Source organism: Haemaphysalis longicornis, unplaced genomic scaffold (assembly GCF_048455015.1).
Source record: "Haemaphysalis longicornis isolate Haplotype H1 unplaced genomic scaffold, Haemaphysalis longicornis Haplotype H1 scaffold_461, whole genome shotgun sequence".
Classification (NCBI taxonomy): domain Eukaryota; kingdom Metazoa; phylum Arthropoda; class Arachnida; order Ixodida; family Ixodidae; genus Haemaphysalis; species Haemaphysalis longicornis.
This window is the reverse complement of record NW_027526378.1, coordinates 25,741-37,208: the sequence shown is the minus strand read 5'-3', so window position 1 is coordinate 37,208 and position 11,468 is coordinate 25,741. Positions and strand designations below refer to the sequence as shown.

General features: G+C 50.3%; 1 pseudogene; it reads right to left on the bottom strand.

The window, feature by feature from the left end:
• LOC144137689 (uncharacterized) lies at window positions 1-10,846 on the bottom strand (annotated as a pseudogene).
• Between the last annotated feature and the right edge of the window lie 622 nt (window positions 10,847-11,468).

The following is an 11,468-nucleotide window of genomic DNA, read 5'->3' as shown; positions in this document are numbered from 1 at the left end:
TCATGCTGGACACAAAGGGAGTGAAAGAGCTATTGACAAGTATCATTTAAAAGTGCTTTCCGGAACCCTTGAACAAAGTGGAATCAAGGATAGTCTCAGAGACTTGGAATATATTTCATGGACCTGTTTTGGGGTAATGAGAACGAACATTTTTTCATACTAAAAATTACTGCACAATGAATTTGCTGTATGCAATGTGCTTTACACAAAAACAGCGGCACAATATTAAGTAACATTTACGGGAAGCACAGAGTTTAGGGAGGTAAACTAAAGGCAATCTCACCCGCCAACTTCGTTTCCCACTGTTTATTTTCATCACTGGGAAACATCGTATAAATAAAAGTAAAAAGAAGTTAGGTGAAGTTGACCCGCCAAGCAAACTGTAAAAAATGCTTTCATTAACTCCGTACAGGGGGTTAAACAGCCCAGCTATAACGTGCGGCTGATGTTAACCCACGTGTTGCTCCTTATGGTTCATTATTGTCTTTCTTATTATACGTTACGTGATTCTCGGCTTGGGTTTGTAGCAGGGATTAATTGACACGACGCCGCCAACTGCGCATCGTATTCCATCATCACAGGGCACGGCAGTGAGCGGTGATTTATTTTAATCAAGCAACTTCTCGCAGACACCTTTTCTTGGAGGGCGGCGCGGGAGGGGCACAGGAGAGCGCAGTGTTGTTATTGCACTTCCTCGTCACTTTCCTTGCCAAACTCCGCCAGTTCAGACGGGCGACGCTGATATGGCGCACGACTCAGTGATGTCACGTAGACAAGCACGTTCCCGTCCCTGCTCACGGAGTTGTGGATTGTAACCTGCCTGCAACTCCAAAGTAGGTATGACGCATGGCCTACACATTTCGGGATAACGTGTTGCCACTGGTTGCCATTTTCACATTGACCCTACACAACCTGCGTGTCCGCGCCACTGCTCGCCGTCATCGCTTGGGCTGTGCGTCACCAGCACGTTCCAGACTGCAAGCCAACCAACCATGGTGGCTCAGATGCTATGGCGTTGTGTTGGTGAGCACAAAGACGCAGGTTGGATTCCCGGCCGTGCAGGCCACTTTACTGATGAAGGCGAAAAGCGAAAATGTCCGTGCGTTCCAGATTTCAGCGCACACTCATGATCCCCAGGTGGTCAAAATTATTCCGGAGCCCTTCAAAGGGGCGAACCTCATCGCCTGTGAAGCGTCTGCGCGTTAAACCCCACAATAAGTTAATTAAACTGCAAGCCCGAAGACTGCTGACCGCAAGGAGTGCTGACGTCGCGAGGTGGTGGCGGCCGCTGCCGCTGCTATTGATTGAGGCGGCAAGGAGACGTAGACGGAGACAGAGAGAGAGAAATAACGTTTATTGAAAGAACTCCCCGGAGGCGCTGGGAGACGCGCGCGGAAATACACTCTGAAATATTTTTCAACGCCTGTTTTCATGGCACTCCACCAGATAGAGCCAGAATAACACAACAAAAAATGATTTTTTTATTTCTACTGATATTTTAACAAGATAAAATATCAGTTCTTTCTGTCGGTGTACAAGAAACGTTTGCATTCCAGGGATAGTTTAACAAAATACTGTCTTGTAGCGGGAAAACGATTGAGTGAAAGTGCGCTATATGTTTCTGCGAAGTAAAATTACTGCTGGAGCACACCGTTGGCAGTGAGTTTGTGACAGCGCACGTGGGTGCGCCTGCATGCAAGTTGCACTATGGTTGCGTTGATTTCTTCTTTCTGTTTTTATTGAAAATATAGGCCATGCTGTGACCATTGATAGAACTCAAAGTAACTCCTTCTTCTTGAAATCGCCAGGCCAAACAAGGGTTGCATCCCTCAGTGCCGTGGAAGTTACGACTCCGGACGTGAAAAGTGGACATTGTCAGATTTCCCCAATAAGAGAAGTATGTACGAAATGTGTGCGCGCTGTTTTACAAGACAACATGGGTCGTACGCAGTATTCCTCTGTAAAGTTATCCCGCAGAATTTTCTTCGTGCTTTCGCACGCAGATAAAAGTACGCAGCGTTAAGCCTTCATAAAGAATATACTGGAAGTCGACTTAGAGCGTACCCGAAAAGGGTTGGTTGAAAGGAGGACTTGTTGAAAGGAGGAGACAGCGAGCTTTCCCGAATACGAAAGCGCGGCAAGCTCAGGCAAAACGACTGAAATCGAATGACGGTCGGGGCGCAAATCGGATGTCACTCGGGGCGCAACTTGGATGTCACTTCGTATCCCCGTTCTACGCACCCTCGCCATCATCCGCGGAGTGGAGATGCTGCCTTTCTGCCAGCTGCACTTCCTGCCCGAAGATGTAATTAATAGGACTTTGTGGGTTGATTAAAAAACAAGCTGAAGTGTGGGAAATGTAGAGATCACCGACACTGAATGAGACGATTTCGGTGTCACTTGCAGAAAAGCATTATGTCTCAAGACAGCGATGGATCAACAAGACCTTGCGAATACAGCAAAGTGTGCAATAAAATATGCTGCGCATAATTATGTTGTCCCATCTTGTAGCAATTCTCACAAGATGAAGTGTCCTTGAAGCTATCAAACCAGCGCTATGTGGTCAGAATGTGGTCAAAAACCTCACCGCGGAGCTCCTGCCCAACGACGAGTCGTCAGAGTATGACCTATGCAATGATGTACACACGAGTGAGCTAGTTTTCAAGCTCGTGTTGGTGTGCAGCACGTCATTCTTGTGTGAAACTTTTGTAGAATAATGAGTGACGAAATTTTGAAAGCTGGTTCGGTCTCAAATAAAAAAGAAAGAAAGTTGCAGATGCCACGCAAAACGTAGTCATAAAAGTGCCTTTGTTTGTGATGTAAAAAAATTGTTTAGAAACATGCTCTCAGTCTTTGGATCTCGTTGATAAAGCACGCACAATGTCTTTGAACCTACATATATCACTTGACAGCAGCATTTTGTTTACTACTTGCCCATACCTACCCGACTGCTGGCAACCGCAAGTAAGAAGCGATAGTGTTTGCAAATACGCACTGTCGCCCTAAGACTGCCAACCCTTGATTTTTGCTAAACATCGAATGTCAACGTGCTTGTACGAGTCGTCGTTTCTGTTTATTTTGGTATTCGCGAAAGCTAAAAGTTTAGGTTTTTCTTTCAGAGATGCGATTATGGCTGTGTGTTCAAACTGTTGTTGTGCCGTACATTAATTGGACCAATATTTCGGTTACCAATGGGATACAAAGCTAAGGTCCCATGAAGGAATATCAGCACCGAAAATCACGTATCTTTTCCTGTTTAGTACCGCGCTGGAAATGTGGTGGATGCTGGACGAACAACATTTTCAAGCGCTTGCTATTCCATTGAGCAAGCTGTTTTTTTTTGCTGCTACGAATAAGGAAACTGGCACGTGTGAGATCTACTTGTCATTGCACTTTTACAGCTGTATACCTTCCTTTTTAGCTACGGGGGTAGCCTTGTAATTATTTCATGGTGTATACAAAATGCACTCGTCTACGGCCACCTGGCGCTGCCTCCACCCGCACGTTGTGATGTCATGCCGACAGCCTTCAGTCTTTAAAAGTCTAGAGGGTGTCGGCTTCACGCGTATTGCGCGGCGCGCAAGCTCTGGAGAGGGAGACAATTTTTCTCTCCCGCAGACGCGCTAATCCCACTTTCCAGTTTCGTTAGATGTAAGCACGCGGCTACGTCAATACGTCAACCACGCCAATATCTTTTCACTTCTAAGTCCTCTCCAACATGAGTTTTTCGCCCGGGCTTATGGGGTTGCCTGAGAAGTTTTAAGCGTATTCGGGACCACCGGACTGTGCGTTCGCCTACCCACTTAAAGCGAGGATTTCAACCACAGGTATGTTCCGATGCGATTTCAACCCAGGCCCTCACATTAGCAGTACGATGCACCAACACTGTTCTATCTCCGCACGTTGTTAGCTATAAAATAAATGTTTTGGTCGTTGTTCCTTTCTTCGAAACATATACTGTTGTCTAGGAATTCGAAGCTTTGAGCGGTTAATGTGCCTCCTTCGCAAAGCCCATACAAATAATATTTGCGAATGCAAATGTATAGAATAGTGCGTACCGCCTCACACCTGAACGAGATGGCACGTGTGCATGCCGTACGCACAGAACTTTTAGTGTTGTGAAGCTGTGGCGTGTGCTAGTCTCTTTGGTACGAGCCAGACACGTCCAATGCGATAAAAAAGGTTAAATAATCATGTTCATATATTGCGCCGTACCTCTTCTTATTTTTTCTTCTCTTTATCTCTTCTCTTCTACCTTATCTCTTGTCTTCTTATCTTTTTTAGGCCGGTTATTGTTTGTGCTTGTTTCAAATTCCGCACTTTTCTTCTGTACCCCCCTTACTCAACGCCCTGTCAGGGCGTGTGAAGTACTCGAAATAAATAATAAAAAAATGAATAAAGTAAAATAACTAAATAAACACATATATAAACATAAAACACCACAAACCACTTTTGTTTAGGAAAAGAGTCGCAACATTGAGCTAAGAACACATGTTACAGCGAAGAAGCATCGCGAGTGTTGGACAAAAATACAAGGAATCCCACCAAGGCAGATTTCTCCAAAACCAACGCGTTAACCTTTACGCTACTGAGGGAGGACAGCGGAGCTCTTTTAGAGCGGCATAACAGAGTAGAAGGAGTGTACCGACCGAATCACTAGATGGTGCTGGATGCGCAAAGGAAACGACGGGCTTGTAGTCTCAAGGGAACATAACCTAGATTTGTTAATGTTATTCGCGTCATAAGACACCGCGTCATCCGCGTCATAACAAAAGAAGCGGATCGATGGATAGCGCGACAACACGACAGGGGAGCACTATGCGATGTACTAATTAAAAAGCAGCTGCATATGTCGCCAGGCTTTCGCCTTTACAGCGCGTAGACAGATTTAAGTGCCCAGATGCACTTTTAGCCGCTCCAAGAACAAAAATTCTGACACTTGAGTGCCTATTAAAACTTCCCAATGCAAAATTATCAGGGTTATTTGAATGCGTCTGAGTGTCCTTCCAGTTTTTAGCAGGGAGTAAATACAGCAGCTGTCGTGCTGTGCCCGGTCAGCGGAGTGCGCGTTTTATAGCCTGTGGCACTTGCAATCACAGCAAGAGCTAAACATTTTCGCTTTCCACATGCCTCTGGATTGCTTACAAGCGAGATATTTTGAAAGGCCATAGAGAAAAATTAGAACTTACATTAGTAAAAAGAACTGCCAGCCGCGGGAGATATTTTTTAACCAAACAAATGCTTGAATTAGTAAGGAACGTTCACATTTTCAGGTAAATTGACGTGTAGTGTCCAGCGCCAAAAACTAACATTCCGTATACTGCCACAAAGACGTCGCCGGTGAGCAGCTGCGGAGCCATGTTAGCCTCGTAGAGGAGCCATTGTTGTGTCGCAGACGCGGGCGCCTGGCCCATACACCAGCTTTTTCGCCCAATCTGTCACCAAGCCAGGGACGACGCATTCGTTTTGGAAAAGAAACAAGTTTATTGGAGCGAACTTGTGCTTCCCTAAAAACTCAAAAGAATACAGAGGCGGCGAAGCAGTGGTCAACATGGTGACGTGCGTCGGCGAGCGTGGCAGAATGGAATACCCCGGTGTCTGCTCTGCAGGCTTTTTATCTTTCGGCGAGCGTGGTTCTGGAACCGTTGATTCGCATCGAGAACATTGTAGATCCAAGAAGATTATTCCGGGCTGTTCACATTCAATCTCAATGCTCTCCCTATCAGAGCAGATAACACATGCGGCACAGAAAGAAAGAATGGAACACGCGCTTTCCTTGGCACAGAGATAACACAGACCGGCGCAGCCGTGTGGTAAAAAGCAAAACACAAATAAACAAAACTAATGCATGGTTCGCGAAATTACCCCCCCTCTAAGAGTGCATCGACCCGATGCTAACATAAGCGATGGTACGAAAAAATAGTTCTTCATCGTCCGTGGAAAGGTTTTAAGCGAACCACGTGGACGACTTCGGGCCGACTACGTCATCGTGATGTGCCGGATGCACCATCGGGGGTCACTTCGTAGGTAAGTTGGCCAACACGTCGTAGAATCTGGTAGGGTCCGAAATACCGTCGCAGAAGTTTCTCACTCCGTCCGCGTGGTCGGATGGGAGTCCAAACCCACACACGATCCCCAGGATGGTACTCGGCGTCTTGGCGACGGAGATTGTTGCGTCCGGCATCCACCAGCTGCTGGTCCGTTATACGAACTCGAGCGAGCTGGCAGGCCTCCTCCGCACGTTGAAGATACTATTGGACGTCGGCGTTGAGGTCGTCGTCTACTACGTGCGGAAGCATAGCGTCGAGCATCGTAGTCGGCCGTCTTCCGTAGACAAGCTTGAACGGTGTCATTTGCGTAGTTTCCTGGGTAGCTGTGTTGTACGAAAACGTGACATACCGGAGGACTTCGTCCCAAGTCTTATCTTCAACGTCGACGTACATAGACAGCATATCCGCGATCGTCTTGTTCAGACGTTCCGTAAGTCCGTTCGTTTGGGGGTGGTACGCCGTCGTTCTTCTGTGATCCTTGTTGCTTTAGCGTAAGAATCCTTGCATAAGCACCGCAGTGAAGGCCGTTCCGCAGTCCGTGATTAGGACTTCACGGGCTCCATGTCGGAGCACAACTTGGTTAATAAAGAACTTGGCGATTACTTGTGCAGTCCCCCTCGGAAGAGCAGTGGTCTCTGCGTAGCGCGTCATGTAGTCTGTTGCTACCACAATCCACTTGTTCTGGGATCGTGACGTAGGGAACGGCCCGATAAGGTCCATTCCAATCTGTTGGAAGGGCCTCGATGGGACGGTGATCGGCTGCAGAAGTCCGGCGGGTCTCGTCGGTGGCTGTTTTCGTCGCTGGCAGTCAAGGCAGCTCCAGACGTAGTGGATGACGTCGGATGTGGGGCGGGGCCAGTAGGACTTCGCCTTGATTTTTCTCATTTTGCGGGCTGTGCCGAGATGTCCGGAAGACGGGTCGTCATGGTACGCTTCCAAAATTTTGTCACGAAGGTCTGCGGGGATGACAAGAAGGTAATTCGTTCTCGTTCCGGGGCTGAAATTCTTCTTCACGAGGACGGAGTTTCTCAGGCTGAATGCTGGTAAGCTGCGTTTGAAGGTCCTAGGTACGGCGACGTTGCATCCCTCGATGTGTTCGATTATGACGCGTAAGTCAGGGTCGGCACGCTTCTGGGCGGCTTGGTCGCTCTCTGTCACGATTCCGAAGAACGCGCTGTCTTCATCAGAGTCTTGTGCTGGTGGGTCGACGGGGGCGCGGGACAGGAAGTCGGCGTCGGAGTGTTTCCTGCCGGATTTATAGACGACTGTAACGTCGAACTCCTGCAGGCGCAAGCTCCACTGCCCAAGACGGCCAGAGGGATCCTTAAAATTGGCGAGCCAACACAGCGCGTGGTGGTCTGTCACAACCTTGAATGGTCTTCCATACACGTATGGGCGAAATTTTGAAATCGCCCATATATTTGCCAGGCACTCTTTCTCAGAGTCAGAGTAGTTTTTCTCCTCCTTCACAGACCACGGTTGGCATAGGCGATTACCTTTTCGCACCCGCTTTGTTTTGGGGCGAGGACGGCTCCAAAGCCTATATCACTGGCGTCCATGTGTATTTCCGTTTCGGCGTTTTCGTCAAAATGAGCGAGCACGGGTGGGCTTTGCAGGCGTTTTTGCAGCTCGCAGAATGCTTTTTCTTGGTCGTTTTCCCAGCTGAAAGGGGTGCTATCTTTCGTCAAGCGCGTGAGCGTCTGTGCAATGCGTGCGATGTTTGCGACGAAGCGCCGGTAGTATGCGCACAGTCCGAGAAATCTTCGCACGTCCTTCTTGTATTTCGACCTTGGGAAGTTCGCAACGGCGGAAGTTTTTGCTGGGTCAGGTAGGACTCCCGCGGCGTTGACAACGTGGCCCAAGAACTTGAGTTCCTCGTACGCGAAACGGCACTTGTCAGGCTTCAGCGTTAACGCCGACGTACGAATGGCCTCGAGTACAGACTCCAACCTTGCGAGGTGTTCGTCGAAAGTCCGGGCGAATACGACAACGTCGTCGAGGTATACGAGGCAAGTGTGCCACTTCAGGCCAGCTAGCACAGTGTCCATGACTCTTTGAAACTTTGCTGGCGCCGTGCACAGCCGGAAATGCATCACCTTGAACTCTTATAGGCCATCCGGGATTATAAATGCAGTCTTCTCTCGGTCTCTCTCGTCCACTTCAATTTGCCAGTAGCCGGTCTTCAGATCCATCGATGAGAAGTACTTCGCATGGCAGAGGTGGTCGAGGGCGTCGTCGATTCGTGGCATCGTCGTCGTCGTCGGGGCGTCGTGGATTCGTCCTTTTTGGAGATTTTGTTCAGTCGCCGGTAGTCAACGCAGAACCTTAAAGTGCCGTCTTTTTTCTTCACGAGTACGACCGGCGAAGCCCACGGACTTTTCAATGGCTGTATTATGTCGTCGCTGAGCATGTCGTCGACTTGAGTCCTCATGGCTTCCCGCTCGTGTGAAGAGACGCGGGACGGTGACTGTAGGGTAGGTGGGGCTCCATCTTCGGTTATAATTTGGTGCTTCGCTAGGGGTGTCTGACGTCATTTTGAGCTTGCCGAAAAACACTCGCTGTAGCGACGGAGCAAATCCAGTAATCTGTCCCGATTTTCTTGCGGCAGCGCCGGGTCACGTCGAAAGGTTACGGCGGCTTGGAAGCATCTGCGCGTGCGCATTCAAAGTTAGCGACCGCGATCACTTGAGTTGCTTCTTGCGTTTCTTCGAGGAACGCAATTGCAGCGCCCTTGTTTAGATGCTGGTACTCCTCGGTGAAATTGGTGACCAAGACATAGGATTTGCATTGCTTAAAGCGCGCAATGCCTCGTGCGACGGAGACACCGCGGTTGAGAAGCAACCTTTGGTCACCCTCTACGATAGCGTCGATGTCACGAACAGCATCCTCACAGTAGACGGCGATCATCAAGCTTGCGCGGGGTGGCAGGGTGACGTGATCGCCGGCGATCCTTACAGCAGCATGGTGATCGGAGTTCCGTGGCGGCGTCGTGGAGTGATCAGAGGAAAAAGTTATCGACTTGGTCTGCAGATCAATTATTGCGCCATTGTCCGTTAAAAAGTCCATTCCGAGAATTACGTTGCGGGAGCAGTTGGGTAAAATTACGAACGAAGCAGGGTACGTGATGCCGTCTATGGTGACGCGGGATGTGCACATTCCACTAGGCGTTACGAGATGGCCTCCTGCTGTGCGTATATGCGGACCGTCCCATCTTGTCGTAACTTTCTTCAGCTTAGACGCGAATGACCCGCTCATCACCGAGTAGTCGGCTCATGTGTCGATGATGGCGGCTACGTCAAAGCCGTCGATGGACTACTGGACGTCGGACGCTGCCTTCCTCGAGTTCCGGGTGCGTCGGGGCGTCGCATCTCGGATTGTGCGTGTTGACGGTCGGGTGTTGTGCGTCGTCGTTGTTGTCTTCTCAGCGGCTGTCGTGGTCATGTTGGGTGCGCGCCGCGCCGCGTAGCTGTCGTCGTGTTCGGGGGTCTCGTCACGGCTCCGTCGGGTCGTCGGGATTAGGGCATGTCGTGAATCATGGTCTTCGGTGCGCCCTTGCGTCGTTGGAGGGTTTTCATTTTTCCGCCGTTGTGCAACTTCACCTCCAGAAGTTGCTGCCTTTAGTTTCCCCCGCGTGAGTTGGGGGACCTTCCACGTGAGAACTCAGCATTGCTACGGCGGTTCGGCGACTGGTATGGGTAGGGCGACGGCGAACGGTTGAAACGTGCTGGTCCACGGCTGGTGTTGGACAGGTACTCTTCGATCTCCGATGGGCGCTGGCCGGTTCGGGTGCGGGGTGCGTCGACGAACCCTCGCAAACCGAGCCTCCTATAGGGGCAGAGATGGTAGATGTGGTCGGCCTCTCCGCAGTGGTAGCACAGCGGACGATTGTCGGACGTTCGCCACACGTCGGTCTTCCTTGGGGCGGGGGGTTGCACCGCAGGTGGTCGGGCCGGCGACAGGGGACGACGGTACGGAGCCTCGTGACGATAGGGTGCCGGTGGGCGAGGGCGACGGACACTAGCCGCGTAGGTCATGGCTTGCGGCTCGCGAAGTGCTAGTGGTGTCGTTGAAATTCCCAGCGCTTGCCGCACTTCTTCTCTAATGACGTCGGTAAGAGCAGCGACTTGTGGTTGCGGCGGCGTTGGGAGCAGTTTCCGCAGCTCCTCCCTCACTATTGCGCGTATAGTCTCGCGTAGGCTATCTTCGGGAATGCGCCTGCTGTCGACGCAATTCGCATTGGCCGGGCCAACAAAGTTCCGGTCTTACTGCTTAGCACGCATTTCGAGGGCTTTCTCAATTGTGGAGGCTTCGGTCACGAATTCAGCGACAGTTTTGGGCGGGTTGCGGACAAGTCCAGCGAACAGTTCCTCCTTCACGCCGCGCATTAAGAACCGTAACTTCTTTTCTTACGCCATGCAAGAGTCAGCACACCTGAAAAGTCTCTTCATCTCTTCGACGAACACAACAATGCCTTCGTTACGGTGTTGTGTCCGCGTCTGCAGCAACACTTCGGCCCGCTCTTTTCGCACAACCGTGGTGAACGTCGTTAAAAATTGCGTTCTGAATTCGTTCCAAGATTCTAGGGAGCTCTCATTGTTCTCGAACCAGAGCCGTGCTGAATCTTCAAGGTAGAACAACACTTACCTCGGTGTCTCCACGTCGTCCCATCGGTTAAACAGCCTGACCCGTTCGACTTGCTCCAACCAGTCTTCGGGGTCCTCCGAAGGTGACCCATGGAATGATGGGGGCTCCCTGGGTTGCTGAAGAACGAGGGCAGGATTGGTAGCGCTGGTCATGGTGCCTACGTTGACCGTGGTGGTGGTCACGACGTCTTCTTTCTTCACTTTATCCGGAAGCAGTCCAAACTCCGGCTGAAACCTTGCTGTCGTAGGCTGACACGAGTGGGGCTTGCTTGTCGGCTTGACGATGGCTTAGGGTTCATGTACCCAGCACCTCCACCAGATGTCACGACGCCAAGGACGACGCAGTCGTTTTGGAAAAGAAACAAGTTTATTGGAGCGAACTTGTGCTCCCCTAACAGCTCAAAAGACTACAGAGGCGGCGAAGCAGCGGTCAACAAGGTGACGTGCGTCGGCGAGCGTCGCAGAATCGAATACCCCGGTGTCTGCTCTGCACGCTTTTTATCTTTCGGCGCGCTTGTTTCTCGAACCGTCGATTCACATCGAGAACATTGTAGATTCAAGAAGATTATTCCGGGCTGTTCACGTTAGATCGGAATGCTCTCCCTATCAGAGCAGATAACACATGCGGCACAGAAAGAAAGAATGGAACACGCGCTTCCCTTGGCACAGAGATAACACAGACAGGCGCAGCCGGGGGGTGAAAAGCAAAACGCAAATAAACAAACCTAATGCATGGTTCGCGGCACTCCCACGTAGAAATAACCCTTACGCAAGA